Source organism: Saccostrea echinata, unplaced genomic scaffold, assembly GCF_033153115.1.
Source record: "Saccostrea echinata isolate AGI-Se365-2 ecotype Australia unplaced genomic scaffold, CSIRO_AGI_Sech_v1 ptg000001l, whole genome shotgun sequence".
Lineage (NCBI taxonomy): Eukaryota > Metazoa > Mollusca > Bivalvia > Ostreida > Ostreidae > Saccostrea > Saccostrea echinata.
In genome coordinates, this window is record NW_026889750.1 from 43,848,139 (window position 1) to 43,874,410 (window position 26,272).

At 32.3% G+C, this 26,272-nt stretch overlaps 1 protein-coding gene across 1 annotated transcript in view; it reads right to left on the reverse strand.

The window, feature by feature from the left end:
- Nucleotides 1–26,272, reverse strand: part of LOC133192254 (general transcription factor IIF subunit 2-like) — a 58,883-nt gene that overhangs the window by 9,467 nt on the left and 23,144 nt on the right. The window lies entirely within an intron of this gene.

Below are 26,272 nucleotides of genomic sequence, written 5' to 3' on the forward strand. Positions count from 1 at the left end.
ATTTCAGAAAGATTTGCTAACTCTAGCCCACAACAACTCTCTGCATCCAATGAACAAGAGAAAGTTATTTCTGATAGGTTGTTGTGTATCCGGAGATATCTCCAAAAGAAAGGAGTTTCAAAGGAAGCTTCAAAAATCATTGCAAAATCGTGGAGAAACTCCACTGCTAAACAGTATCAATATCCATGGAAAGCTTGGATGCATTGGTGTAGTAAACAATATGTTGATCCAATTGCACCAAATGAAGTAAACATTGTTAATTATTTGACAACTCTTTGTTTAGAAAATAAATCTTATAGTTGCATCAATACACATAAATGTGCTATTTCACAAACTTTAGCATCTCTTGGAAACTCTAAATTTGTAGATAATGCTTTCATTGCTAGATTTATGAAAGGAATATTTAATTTAAGACCACCCATTCCAAAATACAGATCATTTTGGGATGTGCAAAAAGTCTTAAGTTTTTTAGCTACACAATTTCCATTAAATGAATTAAAATTAGAAATGCTGACTTATAAGACTACTGCACTATTAGCTTTGACATCAGCTCAAAGATCTCAGACTCTGAGTTTAATGAATGTTGATAATATGAATATTACAGAAAACTTCATAAGTTTTTCTATTCAGGATTTGCAGAAAACATCAAAATTTGGAAATTGGAATTCTTTGATAAAAATAGATGCATTTCATGATAAGACCATTTGTCCTGTGTTTACATTAAAACACTATTTAGAGAAAACAAAAGAAAAAAGGAAATCTTCTAAACTGTTAGTTTCTTTTAAAACATTTCAACAAGTAACATCGAGTTCGATAGCAAGATGGCTAAAAAGAGTGTTGGAACTATCTGGTATAGATATTTCTATATTTCAAGCACATTCTTTCAGAGGAGCATCATGTTCGACAGCTTACCTGCCCGGAGTCACCTTGAAGGACATATTATCAACAGCAAACTGGTCTTCGGCTTCTACATTCCACCGGTTTTACAACAGAAATATTCAGGATCAAAATCAGTTTTCTTCAGCGGTATTATCTAGGAAGGATGCCTAGCATTGAGGGACTATGAGTGCGATATGGTCAATGATGGACTTTATAGTTAATAATGATTTGATTTTTCATTGTGATGAATTTTATAAGTCTAATTTTTGTGAAAGGAAGTATTTGATGACAATGAACATAATGAAATAACAATTGTACATTTATTACAATAAATATAGATTCTGTTTTTCTCTTTTCTATTTTTCATAAAAATACTTAAGTTCAGATTTTATCCTAATGGTATTATCTGTGGAATTATGAATGATTTAGAAGATTACAATTTTCCTTGTGTATTACAGTATATGAATTTTTAACATTTATTGAGAGGCTTTAAAGAATTCAATGTCAACTTGAGAATGCCAGAAGGCATACGAAATAGAATGTCCCCCTTATCCAAGCATCTCCGATGTGCAGGATAAGGGTCATTCTATAAGGAAGCCTGACGGCTTCGAGAGTTGACCTTCCCGTCCCTATTTTATGAATATCATATATTGTAACATATGTCTATAATAATATAGATACTCTACATCCATTGCATAATTTCCCAACCCTGATTATCTCTCAATAAATGTCAAATTTTCTGTTAAGCTGTAAAAAGAGAACGCGTTCGAAAGGCACAGGGGCTTTTATATGGAACAAGACAATAGCCAGGTGAATTTTCTTTAGAAAATCACTCGGCTGTGAAGTAGGCTCTGTCGTGATAAACTAAGAATAGAAATTCAATGTCAACTCTCGAAGCCGTCAGGCTTCCTTATAGAATGACCCTTATCCTGCACATCGGAGATGCTTGGATAAGGGGGACATTTTTTCTGTTGCACTCCTGACATGGTATAACATTTTTTTAAACATCAGTCATGACCACAACTTGATTAAACAAAAGTTATGACAGTCCACATTTAAAGCTCAATACTTTGAATATTATCAGGAAAGTCTTTATTTTCAACATGAAGCATTGTTTTTTATTTCACAGATCTCCAAAAAATATTGAAATTTCAAAATGTCACAAAAAGGTGTTGCACTCTTGACAATTTTAGCATCATTTTTGGGCATAACTTTTTTGTTAATTGAGATATCAACGAGATATTTGGCAGTTATTTAGACACTATCTAAAGACATATGCTGAGACATAGAAATCTATTTTTATTGCCTGTATTTTTAGTGTCGGTTGATAAATATGCGTTTGGTCATTTTTTTTTAATTCACCCTCGTATCCATTTCAATATGTGGAACTCACATACAATGTCTAGTTTACTTAATCATGTAGAATGTAATGATCAAGAAGCAATTGTTCTTATACATCACACTATTAAGAAGAGTCAAAATTAAAGTATAAACAAAGATTACAAAGCTAACCTCACTGAATGTGATCTATAAGTAATGCAAAGTCTCACACCAAATGAATGTTCTGGTAGTGTGCATACCTAGATGCAACATTTACGCAAGTTTGGTCTAAGCAGGAATCCTCATTATTTGGGAATGGACTTGCTCTAAAACAAACTGTTTTCTGTTCAATCAACAAAAAAATGTAAATCAAATTTAGCATCTAAAGCAAGTCTGGTAATGTGCATCTATAGATGCATCATCCATGTCAGTTTGGGTCAGTGCTTATTATAAGTTACTTGAGAATGTGCCTGCTCTAAAAACTTTAACCTAGCTGCTCCAAAAACATTAACCTAGTCATTCTTCTGAAAAATATCGATTGAAAATGCAGCATCTAAAACTGACTGCAATTGCTAGCTGCATCACCCATGCATCTCTGATCAATAGAGGGCATAGAATTATGCATAGGTTAATGTCCGAGTAACTCTCCATTCCTTAAAAGTAATGGAGCCAAGGCCCCAAATTAACTAAAGATATTTTATAAGCCCCTCTCCTATGTCAAGTTAAGCTAAAAAGAATTTATGCAATGCAATAAGTGGAAGAGGATATTAGCAGGATTTAAGAGCAATGAGTGAATAGTATAAATTTGCTTTTAAACTGGTCTAGTTTACAGAAAAAGTTCAGATTTTTTATAAATACATACTGATGAACAGACCATCAGTTAATGAAGTTAATCATCAAAATCAAACACAAACTAATTAAACTGAAATAAAAAGAGTTCAACTGCAACTTACAAGGGGATTCAACTGAATTTAAGACTGACAATGGACTTTAAAGTCTTTATCTTTGTACATTTAGCCTAATAAAAATTCTTAGAATTCAACCACCACCTGTATTGGCAAAAAAGATTTTTCAATAATACTGTATTTTCCCCAAAATCACACAGGATGCTAAATGGAAAATTAAGAATACTGGATGGTAATAGTAGATCCACAACTTATATTACAAACTATCTTTTAAAAAAGGTTAAGGGAGGTAAAAAACATTTTAAATATTTTTCCTTCTAAATATTTTAAGAAATATATTCCAAGAATTGGTGACTTCAATGAAAGAGCAATTGAAATATGATATTTTTACTTTAGGATGTAATGCTTGCATTCATTAACTGAGGTAAGATGTTCAGCGAAGGGCAACCAGAGATTTGTTAAATCATACATGATGATACATAAAACACTAATTCTCAAAAACTCAAAGTTTAAAGAATGATTTATTTATAATCCACCATATACCTTCCAAAGGTCAAACTGGTACAGTGCAACTTAGAATGTACAGTATTACTTTTTTTGCCATCAAAGATTTTTATTTAGAAAGTTTATTTTTCATGTAAGAAATTTACAGAGTTTTTTTTTTTTTTAACTTAATCAAGAGACCCATTCAAGAAAATTCTTTAGGGAAATGAAATTATGCTGTATGAAAAGTTTGGCAACTAGTGATGTGTTTTGGAGGAGGTGCTTACTGAGGTGAATACGGTACTAAACATACCAGATACATAATTTTTACACATATGTATTACAGGTAATAGGTATTAGGTACAAGTGTCTTCAAATATATGTATAATAAGGGCTTCGCAAAAACACCACGCAAGTCAAATTTACTACCTTTGGCTCTGTTCCTCAATGAGACTATACACAATCTATATCATATATCAAACATTTAAATGTCTGGATCCTAAATATTCTTCCTAGATTACATAAACATTCAGAGAAATCTACCAATTAAATCTCTTCCTCTTTCTTTGGAATACATACAGAATAATGTTAAACTTGAAAGGTCCATCATATAAGAATTATAATAGTCATCTTTCTAAGTCATTGTTATTCAACTCAAGAGGCAGTATATGTACCTACAATAGTTCAGACTTAAATCACTTATAAACTCTTTCAAGAAATTTCAGACAAACCCTCACTAACCTACAGCTCACAAATGACCAGTTAGCTAGACATGTCTTACCTACATAATGTAACTAATAATTTGTCATTCCTGTGATAGAGGACAGGGAACCTGCATTTCAGATTCTTAAATATTTCATATTTGAAACTCTAGAAAACGATTGCCTGCAGTTTCTATCAGCTATAATAACCACTACCAGCACATATCTAACATTTTTATCTGCCCAACTTAAAACCATCTGGATAAGAATGTACTAAAATTTACGCTTTGGTTTTATGTTGAGTAACCAGTGCACATCAATGACCTGGATATAGGGTAACTAACACCCACACACGACCTTTGACACCTGGTGACCCCCTATCTGTAAGCCCATAACTCAATGTATTATTTGTTTTTGGTCATAAATAAACATGTGATGCTTATATTTAAAGGCTACATGCATAAGTCCCTATGGATATATGATTGAAATTTCAGCAACTCCTTACAATTCAACCATCCTTTATCATTTTTCACCACACACTTGGAAGTTGAGGAATACTTCATTCTACCCTATATACTGATCACTAATCCAATCTATAAACAGGTTTACAATTTTTAAAACTTTCTGTCATAATCCAAATTTTAACACTTAGGGTATTTAAATTCAGACAGGTCAGTTATCAGAGGTACATATATAAGCCAGGCTGTGCAAACATAACCATCATATGAAAGGACACAAGGCCCACTGGTCTTGACAGTCACCTGAGTATCAATACATTTCAATTAATACAGCTGTTTTATTTCAGACTTACAGCCACATATGTGTTATTTCCAAGTTCCTTATGTCCCTAATTGGCAAGAAAAATTTCCCACAATTCTGGTTATCCCTATAAGCATTACTTGAGTTATGTATGAGACAGATAACTACTGAAGTCATGAGAACAAGTATTTATTGACTAGGAGCATGTTGTGTAATGTTTCTCTGATTCTTACTTTATATCACTTAGTCCAAATTTATGGTGGATGGCCCTTGGGCCTAAAAAAAAATTATGTTTGTTTCCTGTAACCCAACCGACCCATTCAAATTACCCCTGGGTGTTTTTTTTTTCTCCTGCCAAATCTGCGTTTGCTCTTTGGTTTGATCATTCAGCTGATTTCATATATTTTTCAAAAAATATTAATTGTATCTTTATTTGAGATATAAAATATGTCAACTTAGTCAACATAACTAAAAAAAAAAGGAATGGGGTGGGGGTGGTAGGTGGGGTCACAACCTCAAAACCTTTTACCACTGATGTTATACACCAAAGGTTGTGATTTGATAACGTTGCTTCTCCTATTTCAGCTAAGGACCAAATAATATTCAAAAGTTTGCATACATCCTATGAGATAGGCATGAAAAGACAGCAATATGTCACCTGAGTGACTCAGGTGATCCACAAAAAAGAGGCTCTGAAATACTTTAATATTAAAAGAGAGGTATATGGTGTTTTTCAAACAAAGATTCATAATTGCCATGAAAATAGACAAACTACTATATATTCTATCTTCTGCACATAAAATCTACCAACTAAATGTTTCTGTTTTGTTTTTTTTCCCCACAAGGGAGTATGCCTCTAAACAACAAAATTTCAAACTGTGTAAGATATACAATAGGTTGTGGGTTGACAAGAGGAACACTTAGCACATCTGCTTGAGGTACTTCAACCTTTGTCATGCTGGTATAATAACCCCTAGAAAAGAACTAAATACATTTGTCTCTACATAGTAACAGGACCCTCTAAGTATTACATCACTGTAGGGTGAAAGATATTTCAGAGTGATCATTCCCAAAGAAGATATGCATGTAGAACTTTATGTGCATCACTGGGGTAGAAAACAGAGATTTTTTTTTTTTTTTTTTTTTTTTTTTTTTTAACAAAAACCTACCTTAGTCATTCGGGAACATGTAGTATTAACTAAGTTATTCAGAAACATACAGTACTGAGTAATTCAGGAACATGTAGTATTAACTAAATCATTTGGGAACATGCAGTATTAACTAAGTCATTCTGGTACATGTAGTATTAACTAAATCATTCAGGAACATGCAGTATTAACTAAATCATTCAGACATACAGCATTAACTAATTAAGTCATTCTGGAACATGCAGTATTAACTAAGTCATTCTGTAACATGTAGTATTAACTAAGTTATTCTGGAACATGTAGTATTAACTAAGTCATTCTGTAACATGTAGTATTAACTAACTTATTCTGGAACATGTAGAATTAACTAAGTCATTCTGTAACATGTAGTATTAACTAAGTCATTCAGGAACATGCAGTATTAACTAAGTCATTCTGGAACATGCAGTATTAACTAAGTCATTCTTTAACATGTAGTATTAACTAAGTCAATCAGAAACAAACAACATTAACTAAGTCATTCAGGAACATGTGGTATTAACAAGAAGTCTGTGAGCCAACGCTCACTAGTAATACCCCTGCTTCGAAGTGAATATACACTCTGATGTGAATATACACAAGTTCAGTTACAGACAGACACAGGGATAAACAGGAAGTTGACATTGTACAAAAATGAATCCCATGATATTGCATGCCTCCACAAAGAGTGTGCTAAAATTTCAAGCATCTGCAATGAGTAGTTATGAGAAAACTGCAACGAAAATTTGTTACATATTGTGCAGACAGACACAGGGATAAACAGGGAAGTTGACATCGGATTCAAACAAAAATAAATCCCACCATATGGCATGCCTCAACAAAGAGGGTGCTAAAATTTCATGCATCTGCAATGAGTAGTTGCTGAGAAAACTGTGACGAAAATTTGTTATGTATGGTACAGACAGACACACAGAAAAACAGAGAGTTGACATCGGATTCATACGAAAATGAATCACACCATATGGCATGCCTAAACAGAGAGAGTGTTAAAATTTCAAACATCTGCGACAAGTAGTCGCTGAGAAAACTGTGACGAAAATTTGTTATGATGGCACGGACAGACACACAGATAAACAGGAAGTTGACATCAGATTCCAACAAAAATTAATCCCACCATATGGCATGCCTAAACAAAGAGTGTGCTAAAATTTCAAGCATTTGCAATGAGTAGTTGCTAAGAAAACTGTGACGAAAAATTTGTTACAGACAGACACACACACAAGAGTAAAACAGTACACCCCCCTCTCCTTCGGAGCAGGGGTATAACTATGTCATTCAGGAACATGCAGTATAACTAAGTCATTCAGGAACGTGCAGAATGCTCCTCATAAATATAATTGTCAAACTAGTATATAGATATAATTGTCAAAATAGTAATAAATATTGTGCATTTAATTTTATGAAAAAAATATGAATTTGGAATATAAAATGAATATAAATGAGATAAGAATTGTAGAATATTAAAATGTTAGTATTATATCATTATTGACTATTTCATAATTAATCCCAAATTACTACATAATATTAGTCATTTTTATGAACTCCTACTTGTAAGTTTAGCCGGTGACAGGATGTGTTGATTTAACAAGAAACTGAGTGTGTCCTGAGAACGACAGGAAGGAAGAAGCTTGTACATAATCCCCCGTCACCTCACGCAAAATCCGCTACAGAGAAGATTTAATTTGTGTTTTCATCAACATTCAGGAAAAAGTTGAGGCTTACTGCTTCCAGTTTTTGTTAACTATTTCAAAACAATATTTGTATTGTATTCAGATGATTAAATCTTTCCAACCTCACAAAATTAGATACATAAATAACATCAATTTTATTCACTAGATTATAGTAATTAATGTATATATGTACATTTGATTTGTGAGATAAATATAAATTAAAACAGAGATAAGTGTAATTATACCAAAGAAAAAAAAAAGATACATGTACATATCAGACCTATGGAGTCAGCCAGTGACCTTAGAGTGTATTACTGGTAATTAGTCTGCACTGTATGCACATGGAATTGAATCATAGTGATTTTTTTTAACATTTAGATCATCACCCCTACCGACTCGGTGCACGCTGTAAAATCAATAACACACTATAGGGTAGGTTATGTAATATGAAGTTTGATCTGTCAGAATAGTACAAATTTGTTGTACAATGAAGTTCATAATTAATTATCCTCAATGTGGACATAGTACTTAATAAGAGTATGCAATATACATGTAATTACAATGTAATTAGATGAAACCTTTTTGTTTCAAGGACTTTCTAATGTGCAACGCTCAGATCATGCAGTTGTGGACGTACATTTTGTCTTTTTATATCAAGGACTTAGTATTAATATCAGTACATGTCTCGACATTATTCTCTTTAGAGTTTATGCCTTTCCACTTCTTTCAAAAAGAATAGTCTAGACACATTAATATATTTTATAAAATATCATTTATGATTTAATTGAAATCTGAACACATCCTTCTTTTTTATAAGTAATTAATTCAGGAGATGAGACAATATCAAATGACTGTAAGAGTGACCCAGCCTATCACAAAGTCAACATATTAAACCATAAACCACTGGGCTTATCTGTAAGGCCACATAAATTTAAAATTTAGATTCTCATCCTAATTTGCTAAAAAATTGGGGCGGGTGGGCGGATTTTATTTTTTATTTTTTATTTTTTATAATTGAAAGTATCAACAAAACATTCGTACACATCATAACTTTTACATTATGTTAATGCCAATATGAATAGATTTTATTGTTTTCATATTCTAAATCTTTTAAATACCTACAGAAGATTCTTGTTATAGAAAATTGAAATATTTATAGTTTTATTAACAAATTATCAAGTACACAGATATGGAACACGCCAAAAAAAATGAGGTGCTGATCCTAATAAATTGCATTTGCATGTTTTCTCATCGGCCTCTCCCCAGATACCTTAATTATAGTTTTACCAACAACTCCTTCTGTTCTGTGTGATATATCACAGATTTCCACTGTCCTCATACATTCAATCGTTCTTGAGACTTGACATGTTCGACATTAAAATATATCATATTTGCAAAATAGGATTGTGTAAATCTGTAAAATATTCTACTGAAAAGCCTAGGCCTGAACAGTTTTTAAAAGATTTAACATTTCCTTAGCACTATTATTCTCGAAAGTCTTTGGACGATGTTTTATTTTTTTTAATGCAAAATCACATACAACTGGTGATTTTAAAGCTTGACCATGTGTCATTTTCTTCATCTGTTTTTACTTGGTTAAAATCTCTTTAAAAACTTGGTCATGCGAGTGATGGTATCTAGATGTGTTTATGTTATTTTTACTTTTCTGCTTTCTCTATACTGACAAATGATCTTTTCTTACTTATTTAAACTGCTTTTGTTGCCGATTTTCCTCCATTCTTCACATATTTTTTTGCTATAAATAGCGCCACGCGACTTTTAATACAGACGGGAGATAACTCTTAAGTTTTGACCCAGATTCTTGCTGAATAAAAATATAGGAATATATTTACGTTTGACACCCAAAAAACAAAATAAAAAACAACGGAGCGGGGCACTTTGAGAGGGGCGGGCTGGGATGAGAATCTAAAGATTAATTTTACCTGGCCTACCACAGTATTTACTGGGGTACCTGTCGGAAAATCTTTTAAAGTTTCCATCCAATGTTATAAAACATTAACTTTATTAAAAACTTGCACAGAATTGCAAGGTAAAACTGTGACCGTTCAGATTGATAACACTTCACATCTCTGTAGCATTATTTACAAAGAGGAGATACAATGTAAAATAGGGTCATAGATAGCATCAAGCACAATGGTGTGTTGTCCTCAATATTTGAGTCATTCGTGTGTATAAATGAAAGGGACAGCTCTACATTCCAGACAGCTTAAATTAAACACTGAAGATATCTTCAGTTACACTTTCAAACAATAGCATATATTTTATGGCTCTCTACTGCATAAATAATAACCATACAAACTCCTTGTGTCATATTATCTTACACCCAACAGCAAGTACCGGGTATTCAATTTCTTCACACAAAAAAAAAATATATCTAGGTTACATTCCTAAATATATTCATATAATTTAATCACAATGTAAAAATCTTTCTTCCTTTATCAATTCTCTGAAACAGCATAAAATTAAAAACTTGTCTTCCTGGACTGATTATGCAGCATTCTCAGCGGCAGTTGATGAAATTCTCATGCACCCAATATAGCTATAGAGTATATTATTATTATAAAAGAACACTCACATTGAAAGTACATCTTATGAGCTATAATTCTCATAAATATTAATTCATAATCTAAAACTTGAGTATAACAAAATTTTTCAATTACCCATTCTATAGATTCAATATGTATTCATCCCATCTCCCCTCAGCTTTCAAATGAATTAAACAAAATTGAATTCTCTTCCTCTAAGGGTACTTTTTGAATTTGGTTTAAATTGGCCAAGTTGTGAGGAAAAAATACAAGAGGAGCATGGGCCACAGTGCTCTCTTCAGTCATTAGCTCTTCATCAGATTTATTCACTATACAATTTGTTTGTAAAACTTTGATCACCTATTACGCACCTGCCCTTTACAAGGGGTCATGATTTGAACAAAACCTAAATCTACACACTACCTGAGGACTTTCAATATCAATATAACTAATAATGCCTTTGATGGTTCTGAGAAGAAGATTTTAGAAGATTGATTCCTATGTCTGGTATGTAAAATTTTAATCATCCAATGCGGCCTCACCGTACAAACACTTAGAAACATACATCGCCCACTATGGCCCCACCTACCCCTGGGGATCATGATTTGAACAAATTTGAATCTACTCTACCTGAGGATGCTTTCATACCAGTATGACTTATCATGCCTTTGGTATTCTTGAGAAGAAGATTTTCCCAATATATTCCTTTTTAAAACATAATCACCATTAAAGTCCCACCCTATACGGGGGGTGGGGGTATATTTTGTGTCATGGTTTAAACAAACTTGAATCTACACTACCTGAAGATGCTTCCATATCAATATGACAAATCATGCCTTGCTGTTCTTCAGTAGAAGATTTTTAAAAGTTGTTTTCTCTATGTTCCAATGTATGTGTCATGATTTGAACAAACTTGAATCTACACTATGTTACAAAACTTTTACATAATTTTCAACTCTTCTGGCCCAGTTGTTCAAGAGAAGAAGATTTTTAAAGTTGCTTCCTATATATTCTTATGTAAAACTTTGATCGCCCATTGTAGCGATCACACTAAACCCCAGGGTCATGATTTGAACAATTATACAACTCATGCTCATTACAATTTCTTAAATGAGACAAGCTAGTGACAAACACGTTGATAAAACAAAGATATCAACAGCCTTGTTTCAAGTCATCATTTCACAAATTCTATGGTTGATACAATGACCTTGTCAGCAAATACAATCTATCATTAAGTTGAATGCTGACAGACATTTTTCATACTAAGTGTTAGGCAATTATTTAAACACTGCATTGTCTATGGCTTTTCTGTTTGCTCGATGATGTCAATGAGCACACGGCAGGTGTGACCAGTCGACAGGGGATGCTTACCCCTCCATGGCACCTGATCCCAATCCTGTTTTTTTTTTTTTTTAGAGATCCCTGTTTTCTCTTTCAATGGACTTTTGAGCTTGATTACTTTTGTTATCTCCATATTTTATTCAGATTAAGCTTTATTACACAGAAAAAAAATTTAAAACATAAAAAATAATGTATCAAATGATGAGGTGGATGAGGTTAAATAATCATTTATTTCTGATAAAATTTTGTCTCTCTTAAAACTTCCTCAATGTCCTGAAGTTGACTAAATTTGGATGTATCATTTGAATATTTGCTCCGACATTTGTTCGAAGGTCCTTACAAAGAAGTGATTGTATAGACTTTATACTAAATGTTGTCCTTGTTTCAATAAACTTTTTCCTTGTGTAATTATTTATAAAACATGTTCAACGTAAAAAAAAAAAAGGAATGGTATTGATGGTGATGATGATATTTCTTTTACAAAATTTTACTGAAATTTGACCAATTTTTAGAATGTGTTGTAATTTGAAGGCTGCACATAACTCTTGACATTAATGATAAAAACTGAGTAAAGAGAATGAAAAACAAAATAAATCTCAACAGAGTCATTTTGTGTACACATGTACCCATACCAATCCTTCCTGAAATCTTACTAAACTTGTATGAGGAAGGTCATTTTGAAAAAATGTCTACAGACAGACAAATAGATAAACAGAGAGACAACTAGACAGACAATACATATTAAGTTCTTCAGTGGTCTATGGTCATTCAAATAAAAAAAAAAGGGAAAAAGGTACAAAAATTTGGATATGAAAAAGGTAAAATTTTGTCTGTATAATAACAACAGGAAGCAACCATTATAGATTGGCTAATTGCAGCAATTCCAAGTAACCTCCTCCTAGTTATGACTGATTCATAACAAGAATTATCAAGGAGACAGAAAGAATTAACAAATATTGTGTAATTGGCAGGATAAAAAGAAGGCAACAGGATGGAAAGTGATCATCCTTCCTTCTCAACAATGTCTGGGTTCATTGTTACCTAGATAAGTTGCAAAAGGTCACATAATTGAAGGAAATACTATATATGTAATACAAATAAACCACAACAGAAAATTAATACAATACTATAATTATGCAATATAAGAATCACATTATAGCATTATTTCACTACTATATAATATTCTCTAGTATATTTGTTAAAATTCATGGTGCTCTTTTCTCCAATCTAACTATAGGATAAATTGTGGCATCACATAAAACTATACTTTATATGCTGGTTTTACTCAATCTGAATAAAACATTTTATTATATTTTAAACAGTAAAATACTGTATTTATTTACTGAATAAAAGTGAATATCTGTCACAGAGTGAACTGTGAAAGAATATCAAAGTGATATTCTGTCACAGTGTGACAGAATATCAGTAGTGTGGCAAAATTTAACACTCGATTTTCTTTTCCTTCACGAAGAATGTTGTAAAAAGTACTCCCTAGCCTGTAATAAGATAGAGAGTAAATAAACCATCCTGACAGAGACTAAATCTGTCAAAGTTTCTCCAAATATGTTGTTGAAATCCAATGTTTACAATGTTTTCAATCTCAAAATTGCTAAGCTATGACGTCTCAACAGCTCAACTATGATGTCACAGCCTATGACACTGTGTTGCAAAAAGACAGAGACTAAGGGAAAATAAAAAAAGAGAAGTTTTCAAACCTACTAATATGTTTATTCCTAGAAAATATATATTTTGTACCTATAAGTTAAGCATGGGTTCATAAAATCTACAAACTAAAAATCACAAGAATGTGGCCTCTTAAGTGATTTCCCTGTTAGTTATCTACAGGAAGTAGATACAGCAATATCAAGGAAACTGTGGTTCTCTTTTGTAAAGATAGAGTAGACTGACATGAATTAAAACTGAGAGAAGGTAGACATCTCTTGTCTCAAGGAAAAAAAATGTAAAGACTGCTCAACACAGAACTGTTCTATAAGCTACCATCCTCTTCAGAAAAAAATTATCTCCTTTTACTGAAGAGTGTTACTTCCTGGATGATTTTCTCACATCTTTCTGTACTTCTATTGACAGTTATACAGAATCCATGGTTTTCTCACATCTTTCTGTACTTCTATTGACAGATATACAGAATCCACTGATGATTAAGTCTAAGTCTCTTTTTTGTTTACATACAGTATCATTTGTACTTCCTTAAAGCCATCCAAATTGTCTCTTACTCTAAGTAATAGTAAACCAAACCCCTCCAATCCTTCCTTCTAGTCCTTAATTGTTTTTGCTTTGTAATTAACACTGGCCATCCATTAATTTGTCTGCTCAAATTTTATGCTTATAATTTATTTAAAAAAAATACAATCATAATACATAGTTCACTAAACAGTAAGGATTATATATATTCATAAAATATAAGAAGGATATATATCAAAAAACTTTGCAACAAACAATGCTTTGGGTAATCATTTTACACCATATTACACTTAAATTTAAATTTTGTTTATCTAATTTGTTTTTCTTGACATGAGTTCAAATCTTATAAATAGGATGTGTCAGTTTATCAGATTATTCCTCTTATTTGGGAAAAGGAAAATAAAATCTATTTATTTATCTTAATGTTAAAAGGATGAGTCAATACAAGGAAACAGAAGACAATGTTAAGTTCATGCAGACTAATTAAAGCATAAAAAATGATGGGTTTACCTGAGTTTCATTTCCTCAAAGAAATACATGTAAATATGGTGATCATAAATAGTCCTTTTATTGTATTATTTATAACTTTTAGTATTTTTATCAAGAGTATTCTGATGCTCATGCAATCAAATTTTTTAAAAAAAAAATTACATGACAAGCAGATTGCAAATTATCATTGATTCTTTCAGTAACTTTGATTAAGTGTTGTTCAACAATTTTAAGAAGTTTTTGTTCATATTTTCCCTTGTATTATAAAGTAAAATTCTGACCTCAGCTATGGCCCCACCTAAGCCCAAGGGGGCCATGGTTTGAAAACACTTAAAAGAAATAAAATCTAAACTACATTAGGCCAAAGTTTTTTTTTCAATTGGTTTACGATTCCGCCGACCCTAATTTTCACCAATCATGAAAATAAAAATAATGTCTTTTTCCGAAATATTTTTCCGGATTTTTCTCAGCTGAACTGGTGGGTTTTAAATTTTAGAATGCATCTTAGTCTTATAAATATATGAACCCTTTACAAACATTTAGGTGACCGTAAATAAACACATGTGCAAACCAAAAATGGCGGTTCTGTCATGTAACAAGGTAATTCCTCACTGAAAGCAATGACACACACTTAAAGAACTTTTTCTGCATGGAAAAGTGAATAAAATCTTGGATGCATGATCCCTTTCTCTAATTGCGATGTCTCAATTGGCTAAATTCATACCGTAATATTGGAGAGTGTATGCCCAACCCTGATCGACCTAGCAGACACGGATACACCTATAGATAACAGGGATTTATCAGTGCCTTCTCATGGGCCGACATTCGGCTTCATTCCCAATTGAAAATGAGTTCAGTTTTTCCAATTTGGCAGTATTTTTTCCCAGTTGGTGAACAATGCTTTTATTTTTAATTATCTTTGGAAAAAAGTAAAATTGTCAGATTGTCTGTAATTTTCATCTATTTAACTCATTTAGCAAAGCTACAGTCATAACACATGTTTAAAAACACTGAAAAAACATCGCCAACTTTTAATCCGAATTTCCTTCGTTTTTCTAAAAATGATGATATTGTTTATATAGATTTATTAAGTTATTTCCACCTACTCTATTGATCTGCAAGTGAAGAGGACTTTTAGAAAATGTGTACTTAGTATAATTTTTGCAGGAGGTTTATAATCTCCAGAAACAGATACTATAATGACCTAAATTGAAATCTCATACACACATGTACATGTACTACCCTAAGTTGTAAAAATACTTTATACTCATTGAAGTCCATTTTACCTTTATTAGTCTATTATTCATAATTGATCTTGTATCATTGTATGATGAAGATGGATCATATTTAATTGTCGTTTGGTTGCCCAAATTAGAGTTCATGCTGAAATGTTAAATGAATTACCCCTGAATACATGATTTAAGCAACATTTTTAAAAAAATTCCAATTTCATCATATAGCCAATATTTTTTCCCAATTCCCCAAAAATGGTGTTTCCCAAAATCATAGGCTGATAAATCCATGGATAATAGTGAAGCCAATTTAGTGTTGAGAGATACATCTTAGTTGAAGTAAAGCTGACTGGTATTTCACTGTATAAATTCAAATGTGTATAAAACATTTTGTTAATTTATAGAAGTAATTTTAATATACAAATCTTTGCAAATTTGATACTCAATTGAGATCAGAGCCCTCTGAATTACTATAAAGTAAATAATGAGCATTGCTTACTGTGCAGGTACATAACAAAATTTAAAGGACTTGATTGAGAATTATTGGAACATTAAATTTGATAGCTGCATGATCAAATTATTATAACTTTTATTTCAACGTTAATTACTTTCAATATTGTTAAACAATTAAATTGTATTTTTCTTCAATCTAAATTTAACTTAAATTTGGATCCTTATTTTTAGTTTGTGGGGATACTGAGGTTTATAACACATCACATATCACTGAAGAGCATATAAAGAAGTTGAACATCATGAACCAAGCACTGATTGATAAACAAAAATCAGAACTAAATGAAAATGACATTCAGTCTAAAGTTAGAAATGAATTAAAATTAAATAAAAAGAGTTATGTGATCTAGACAATAAAACTTAAAAGTACTATTGACGTGTATTATTTTCATTAAAATAAACATTGCTGGTATTTTAAAATGAAATTGTTGAATCCTAAATTATTTTTATTTTTATTTTTCGACCACCCAATGCATTTTTTGGAGACAGAAAATCGTAAACCAAAAAAAATAAAAACTTTGGCCTTAGGGTCTTTGCATATTAATTTAGCTATATATATAGAGCCCATTTGGTTTTTTTTTTTTTAAAAAAAAAAAGGTTTTTACAGATTTACTGATGCTTTGTACTAATGTAAAAGGTCTGGACAATTTCCATATACAGATGTCAAGAATAGCTATAGATACACAGAATACACAAGGTGCTTATCCCTCTAACCAATCAGAAAAAGGCACTAGACAAACCCATGAGAAAATAAATAAAACACATTGTTGTAAACTTTTCTGCTCAAAAGATTTTTTAGAACAAATTTTTGGTAAATTTTATAAACATTTAGGAATAATGCGGCATGAGGTAGTAATCCCAGCAGTTTAATTTGTGTTAAAAATTTTATATAAATACAACAGATTTCAGTTTTCAGAGCCTAGCTGGTATGAAGATGTTTTGGTACTTGGGATATAACAGTCTTAATTATTTTCCTGTTTATAACAAAATTGTTCAATTCCTGGTATGTGTGGCAAGATTGTGATGATAAAAATAACATTTTCTTCATTCCTTGTTCCCCAGGTTTTACATCTTTCCTTATATGCCCATTTAATGTGTTTATATCACATGATATTCAGCACTCATGGTATATATATATGTATTCAGAAACTAAGCTATGATCAACATTTTGTGCAGTAAATCTATACACATGGGAACTTCATGATATCAATGAAAATTGGATGGCTAAGCAAAAATTATATTTAACAACACTGAGCATTTTCTGGAATGTATTTGATACTTTGATGGTGTGATCTATTCCTCCGTAATTTAGCTATCACATTTTGTTTCATGCATTAATTAATATTACACTTTCAAGTAAATTAGTTGAATCTGATTCGTCGAGAAACATTTGTTAAAAAACACTAATACCCGCTGAATGATGAAGCCACGCCATCCAGCGTAGCAACAGTCAACATTGCTTGACGACGGGTGATATTTCAAAAAATAGTGACTGCGCAGAATTTGTGCGCACAAGGTTCACTGTTATATGTATTTGTATAAAACATTCAATATAATATAATAAATATTGCATGTAGTTGAGTGTATCATTGAAAATTTTCATGCCTCGAAAACCATTGTCAACCAAGGCGCAGCCGAGGTTGACAATGGTTTTTGAGGCGTGAAAATTTTCAATGTTACACTCAACTACATGCAATATTTATATAATATGCTTTTTTTTTTTTATTTAATTCTGAGATGAAAATCTCGAGCTTGTTCACAGTAAATATGTGGGAAATACCTTATTCTTCCAAATATTCAAGAAATTGTGTTTTCTGATTGGGCATGAAAATTACATGAGTATATTTAGAGCAACTTTCAGTTATCATTCTTGACTGCCATATATATGGAAATAGTTTCATTTGAAATTCCTTCTCTTGTCCTAGAGTAATGTAAAATGTTGACATGCCACAGAAAACTTCAATCAGAAAAAAGCTTGTTTATTTAAGCACTTTGCTCAAGTGAGCTAAAGTATTGTATATAGTGAATAAATGATATTAAAGCAAATTTTAGTGAATAAATGATATTAAAGCAAAAAAAATTTATGTCCAGTTACGTTAATTATAAGCCATATATTTGGAAGGTAGAGTTGTATATGGTTTTGTGTTCATAAAGCACAACCTCAATAAAGAAGTGTTATAAAAGTATTTTGGTTGAGGTTCGCGTCAAAACATGGCTGATGCAAAAATAATTCCTGAATCTCCCCTTCTAATTCGAGCATTTTTGCCCTAAATTTGGGCTGACTTTTTTATGAGATGAAAAACTATATGTAAACTTTTTGTATTTACCAGATTCATTAAAATAAGGATGTGCTGTATTTTTTGTATACTGTATTTGTGGGGGGAGTGATTAAGCCCTGGACTTGATTTTCAAGCACCTGCTCGACTTCGCCCAAAACAAACTTGCATGCCTTGCTGGATGGCTAATTGTGTTTTTTTTGTACTTAAATGTTTATAAAAAAATGCTTTTACAAGATCTGAAAAGGAAACCTCTCAAAAGTTTGTTTAATAAATTAAGAACACATACTCAAAATTGTCCATTTTAGGTTAAGTATATGAAACCATTAATGCCTTCTAAATTTTGACAAAGAAGGAGGAATAACTCTATCTGTTCATAAGGTATCACTGATCTCACATTCACTCAGGTATTTTAATTTTGTCCCCCTTCATCCAAAGATTTTACATAACAAAATTGGCTGAGTTTGGCTGGCCATTTCTGAGAGGAAGCTGAAATTATGCTGGTTTTCAACAGAGTTATGTCACCAGAAGGAAGCCACCTGAGTCGGGTGATCTGTTTTGCTATCTGTTTACATCTGAGTCACTCAGGTGATCTAAAAATCTGAACACTTAGGAATCATGTAATATCTTATGAGAATTTGAAAATGAATTTAGTTTATTATGTGAGCTCAAGCTTTAACAACTGAGAAGGTCTATACATATGTACATATTATTCTACTGGGTCAAAGTTTGGCAGATTTACATTTTCAGTTGAGCATTTCATGTGGGTACAAAATTCAATGGATTTTCATGAAACACTCAGATTTCACGACCATGATAATAAAAGTCATTCAGACCCAAGAGAGTCACTTCACTTTCTATCACGTAAATGTGTAAAATGCTTGCATCACTTTTGGCAGGTGGTAAATTGCCATTTGACAAATGATTTGGGGGAAAAAAATCAAGTACACTGGTATAATGTTCTGTGAGTATTTTCTGACTGTGATGAACAATATGGAAAACACTTTCCACAAGTTTTCTATTTACATTAGTTCTGTACTCCTACTATGGCCACCCAGATTCCAGGTTTTGATTGATCGATAATTGTTGTTTTATGCAGAGTCAGTAATATTTCAGTGGTCCAGGTTTTGAATTACACAACTAAAATAAGGATGTTTGCAAATTAATACATATGAGATATTAAAGAGAATTTTTAAGATTCTTATTTGTAAAATCTTGACTCCCTAGATCCATGGAGGTAGAATTTGAAAAAAAAATCTATACTTCATGCATATTCTTATATATCATTGTGATTCTAACATTCTTGAGTTTAAAAAAAAAACCCATTTTTTTCTATATTCCTATGTGAAACTTTGATCCCCCTATTGTTGCAGTACTCAATAGGGATGGGGTTCATTACATACTCAATTAATTAATTAAATGGCATTACTTTGCTATATTCTTCAATTAAATTACAATCACAATTACTGTAATTAACAAATGTAATTAACTAAAATTTCAAATTCAATGATAACAAGTTTTCAGAATATTACTCCTAAATTAAAGGTTAAATATTGAAAGTGATCAAGCAATTGGCTGGCATGATAATTTGATAAAAGCATTTATGCATAAAATAATCATGCCAGTCAATTTCTTGAGAAGAAATCAAGTTTTTTTTTACTATTTGTAGTTTTATCTTGGACAAACAAATTTGAAAATGTAAATATTCAAGAAGAAATGCATATCATATACAGTCTAACCTCGTTATCTCGAACTAGATGGGACTGAGAAAACAAGAGGCCCATGGGCCACATCGCTCACCTGAGCACATTGGCTTGAATTTTAAACTACCTGATGATGCTTCCATGTCAATATAACAAATGGCTTTGTCGTACTTGAGAAGATTTTAAAAAAAATTTCCCATATATTCCTTTGTAAAAATTTGATCCCCCATTGTGGCTCCTCCCTACCCCCGGGGATCATGGTTTGAACAAACTTGAATCTACACTACTTGAGGATGCTTCCATATAAATATGACTCATCATGGCTTTGCTGCTCTTGAGAAGAAGATTTTTAAAGATTTTTCCTTTATATTTCTATGTAAAACTTTGATCCTCACTTGTGGCCCCACCCTACCCCCGGGGATCATGGTTTGAACAAACTTGAATCTACACTACCTGAGGATGCTTCCATATAAATATGACTCATCATGGCTTTGCTGTTCTTGAGAAGAAGATTTTTAAAGATTTTTCCTTTATATTTCTATGTAAAACTTTGATCCTCCATTGTGGCCCCGCCCTACCCCCGGGGGTCATGGTTTGAACAAACTTGAATCTGCACTACCTGAGGATGCTTCCATATAAATATAACTCATCATGGCTTTGCTGTTCTTGAGAAGAAGATTTTTAAAGATTTTTCCTTTATATTTCTATGTAAAACTTTGATCCTCCATTGTGGCCCCGCCCTACCCCCGGGGGTCATGGTTTGAACAAATTTGAATCTGCACTACCTGAGGATGCTTCCATATAAATATGACTCTTCATGGCTTTGCTGTTCTTGAGAAGAAGATTTTTAAAGATTTTTCCTATATATTTCTATGTAAAACTTTGATCCTCCATTGTGGCCCCGCCCTACCCCCCGGGGTCATGGTTTGAACAAACTTATATCTACACTACTTGAGGATGCTTCCATATAAATATGACTCATCATGGCTTTGCTGTTCTTGAGAAGAAGATTTTTAAAGATTTTTCCTATAAATTTCTATGTAAAACTTTGATCCTCCATTGTGGCCCCGCCCTACCCCCGGGGCTCATGATTTGAACAAACTTGAATGTACACTACCTAAGGATGCTTCCACATGAGTTTTATCTTTCCTGGCCCTATGGTTCTTGAGAACAAGATTTTTAAATGATGCCATTTTTTTTTCACTAATTCCTAATTATCTCCCCTTGGAAGAGGGCATGGCCCTTCATTTGAACAAACTTGAATCCCCTTTACCCAAGGATACTTTGTGGCAAGTTTGGTTGAAATTGGCCCAGTGGTTCTTGAGAAGAAGTCGAAAATGTGAAAAGTTTACAGACAGACGGACAGACAGACGGACGCCGGACAAAATGTGATCAGAAAAGCTCACTTGAGCTTTCAGCTCAGGTGAGCTAAAAACTTAAGATATCTAAGGATTCGAGATATCAGGGGTAAAATACTAAGTGGTTGGGACTTCCAAATCACTTCTACATATCCATGGTATTCAAGATATCAGTGTTCGAGATATTGAATTTCAACTGTATGCAAATAAAGATATGAATTATTCAAAGATCTCAGTAAATTGCTGTATACAGGGTTATTTTTGCCCCTTTACACATTCAAACAATTTTACCCTGTTTAAAGTCACCAAGGCACAGTTTTGTTACAGAGTTCATGCTGTCTTTCATGAATCCTCCCCATTTCTAAATTCGCCCTCTTGCAACAAGGGTGAAAGGGATGAAAATAAAATGGGGACAAAAATTTCCCTGCATACAGTATTTGGAGGTATCAATTTCACAATCAATATTCAAGATTTTTCCATTGCATAAAATTTTTTAGGTCATTCATATGGCAATAGTTGGGGTGTTGTTTCTTTCTGCTACACTTTGCACTTACTTAAAATTTTCTGACCCAGCATTTGGAGAACATAAAAGTGTTGCCATTCTCAGCTTTGAAGTTTTTAGGATAAATTACACAAATGAATTTTTTTGGGGGGAAATCAGCAATATATTTTTAAAATATATTTATGTTGAATAAGTGTAGACATTTTGTTAGACTTTGAATAATGTCATGAAATGTGAGCAAATAATATAAAGATTTGATATATAGAAATTGGCACAAAGTTGCATATTTAAACACCAAAGAAAATCTACAATTTTTTAAATATTATCAATGTCATTTCTTTACAAAGTCAGTAAAAATAATTAATATATATTAATCCATGCATCAATTTTTTTCATTTGTGATATTTATCCTTAATCAGTAAAGGCCGAGATTTTTAACCGTACGGTTCTCTCAGGTAAGAGGATTGAGGGACTTTTGTATGCTTGCAGTATCCTGAGGCATTGACGGTCATGCAGATTGTGCACAGCGCAAAACCCTTGTTTGGCTTACGCTTCATAGGGAGATAAAATTAGTAGTTCTCTACATTGATAGAAAAATCATAATACTCAGCATTAATTAATATTTGTAAAATTCCATATTTCATATTTATAATAAACAGCTGATAAATATTAAAAAAAACAAACATAATTCCCATCGATTTTTGTAAAAATTGTCAGTGAGTTCGGTTTATCGTAAAAATTAATGAATTCAGGTAATTTTTAAAAAGTAAAATATTTATCCTCGCCTGTCTCTTTAAAATTTTTAAAAATTATTATTATCGTAAAAAGTATTTTAGCTTCGATTACTGCCATATTTAGAGTTACTTCCCGTTTGTATGAAAAGACGTGTGGCCCAATTTTTAAATGAGCCCAATGGTGAAAATTTTGTGAAAACACTGCCTCTAGAGGGTTAAAATATTATTCAAGTAAATCTAATTAATAACACTTTTAAACAAAATCTATATTAGTTGATAACATATGTATTTCTTTCAAAAAATATTTTTAAGACTGGTGGGTAGAAAAAAAGAAGAAAACCTTGATACCATGTCAAGTCAAAGTTGGCACTAAATCAATTTGAAACATTTTGTTTTTATCCTCAATATTCAATCTATTATAAGCAAACAGAGCCGTGTTAGCATTTTTTTCTTGTCTATAAGTTTCATCATATTTTTTCGCCATGTCTCAAAACTTAAAAAAATCCATGAGTGAAATTCTACTCACCTATTTAATCATAGTGTGCTTTGAATCGAAATTTACTTACAAGATAAAGAAGTTATTATACAAAGGCATGATTTATTTTACAGAATCATTATAAGATAAAATTATTTTTCATTAGTGTTTACTTAAAATATTTATAACCAAGTTCATTTTTTTTGTATCGATACGGCTTCTTTATCGAGCCAGTACAGACTGTATATATGCGGTAAACATCAAAAGACCGCAAGTTGTTTTGCTGGTTGCCACGAGTGCCAAACAAGGAGTACATATTATACACAGGGACTAGTAACTAAATTCTAATCAATTTCAAGTATCCAATGATAGACCTTAGTTCACTTGATTGACGGGGGTATCCAGATCAGGTAAAACTGAAGGCGGTGTTTATTATCTTGGGCTTTAAGCTTGTGTGTCTGTACCAGTGTTTGTTTATAGAACTTAATTACCCCCCCCCCCCCTCCTTGAATATTGGGACAGAAGTTGTTTAATGGTCACCTAGGTATAAAGGAGATGTTTAACCACCAGTCATAATGAGCTTTTTAATAATGACACTCCACCCCTGGCAGCAGATTTATAATATTTACGATATTTTCATTATTGAAAATACTTTTGTTCCAACCAACAAAAAAAGTTAATTTATATTCAATACACTTATTAATGAATAATAAGTTATCTGTGCACAGAAAAAGAAAGAAAGAAAAGTTTAGATTTTCTCATTTGAGTTTTTACTTTATTGTAAGATTAGAATAAATGTAATTGAAAAGTAATTTAAAATTAACTGTAACAAGGGCACTGCAAAGCAGAGCATCCCCCTGCAGAAGAACACTTACAACACACTCACCACTCACATCAAAACAAAAGCAAATAGCTGTTTGTACAAGGCAGTATCATATAAAATTCTTACCGACTTCCACTCTGGCCCGTAGAATGAGGTGGGAGGGGGGCACTTTTTCTTAGTATAGTATTTTGCTATACGCTGGTTGCCCCCCCTTTTTTTTTTGGTTGCAGTAAGGTCGGTTGGACGGTAAATAACATTTTTTTTTTTGCTCACCAGAGTATTTTGGGAAGTTGGCTCCCTCACTTTTTGGTTAGTTTAATTTTTTTTTTTTTTTTTTTTGCTTGTCAGATATTTTTGGAAGTTCCTCCCCCCCCCCCCCCCCCCCACTTTTGAAACCGTTGCTATAGGCCTGCCAATGATTACTGATTATTATTCAACTTCAATAAAAACACAATTAAATGATTATCTTTATCAACTCAATACAAGAGGCCTAAGGGCCTTAAGGGTCACCTGAGTATAATACAATATTATATTGTAAAAGATCCATAGAAGTGTAAAATAAAACAAAATAAGCTATTTTGCCCAAATGCAAAAGAAGCAGGATAAACGGGATCAACAAAATACTTAGTCAGTACTCAATAACAAATCTTAAAGTAGATCTTTTTACTTGCCTATACTTACTATCCCCATTCGAACTAAACAACCAATCTTATTCCCTCTCACATTGGCTTCTCTTGTTCTTTGAAGAACATTTAATGTACAAAGATAAGGTATTTTTTGTCTCTTTATTGATCTTTTATTTACAACCATTAAAAACTATGAAAGTACTTTTTAAATTATATTTTAAAAAATTTAGAGATTGTACTAATTTTGATGGTTTTAGCCCCCACCCCTCAGTCCCCAGGGGGCAAGGATCATGAAATTCATAATTTTTGTACCTCTTCACCCATTACTGCTATCTGCCAAAATTAGTTGAAATTGGTTCAACAGTTCAAGAGCAGAAGCTCAAAATGTTCAAAAATTTATGACCATTAGATAATGACACACAAAACAGATAGCAGTAAATCACCTGAGCGACTCACAATTTTGGAAGAAGCATCCTTGCTCATCATAACCATGCACTTAGTCTATCTGCTAAATACCCAAGAGCAGAGAAAGTTTTTCAAAGAATTAGTGCATTTTCATATATAATTAATAGAGCCCTGCTCTAAAACCAGAACCCCTGACCAAGGGACCATAAAATTCACAGTTTTGGAAGAGGCACCCTTGCTCATCATAAGTACCGGTATGCATCTACTTTATTGGCTTGTTTTCAATTTTAAATTTTTTCAAAGAAATACTATCTTATGTAAAGAGAGTTTCTATTGGCTGTATATTGAATGACACTGTCACATGTAAAGAGAGTTTCAATTGGCTGTTGTTGAATGGCAATGTCACATGTAAAGGAAGTTTCTAATGGCTGTTTCTTGAATGACAATATCTCAAGTAAAGAGACTTTCAATTTGGCTATTTGTTGAAAGACAATGTCTCATGTAAAGAGACTTTCTATTGGCTGTTTGTTGAATTACAATATCTCATGTAATGAGACTTCTATAGACTGTTTGTAGAAAGACACTGTCACATGTAAAGATATACTTTCTATTTCATTATCACATGTCAAGAGATTTACTTCTGGCCGTAATTGAATAATATCATATGTTGAGAGACTTACTACTGGCTATTTAATTAATGACAATTTTACATGTAAAGAGACTTTCTATTGGCCATTTGTTGAATGACAATACCAGATAAAGAGATTTACTACAAGCTATCATATGTAAAGAGACTTTCTATTTGCTGTTTGTTGAATGGCAATATCACATGTAAAGAGACTCTTTATTTGCTGTTTGTTGAATAGCAATATCACATGTAAAGAGACTTTCTATTTGCTGTTTGTTGAATGGCAATATCACATGTAAAGAGACTTTTTGGCCATTTGTGGAATGGCAATGTCACACGTAAAGAGACTTTCTATTTGCTGTTTGTTGAATGGCAATATCACATGTAAAGAGACTTTTTGGCCATTTGTGGAATGGCAATGTCACATGTAAAGAGACTTTCTATTTGCTATTTGTTGAATGGCAATATCACATGTAAAGAGACTTTCTATTTGCTGTTTGTTGAATGGCAATATCACA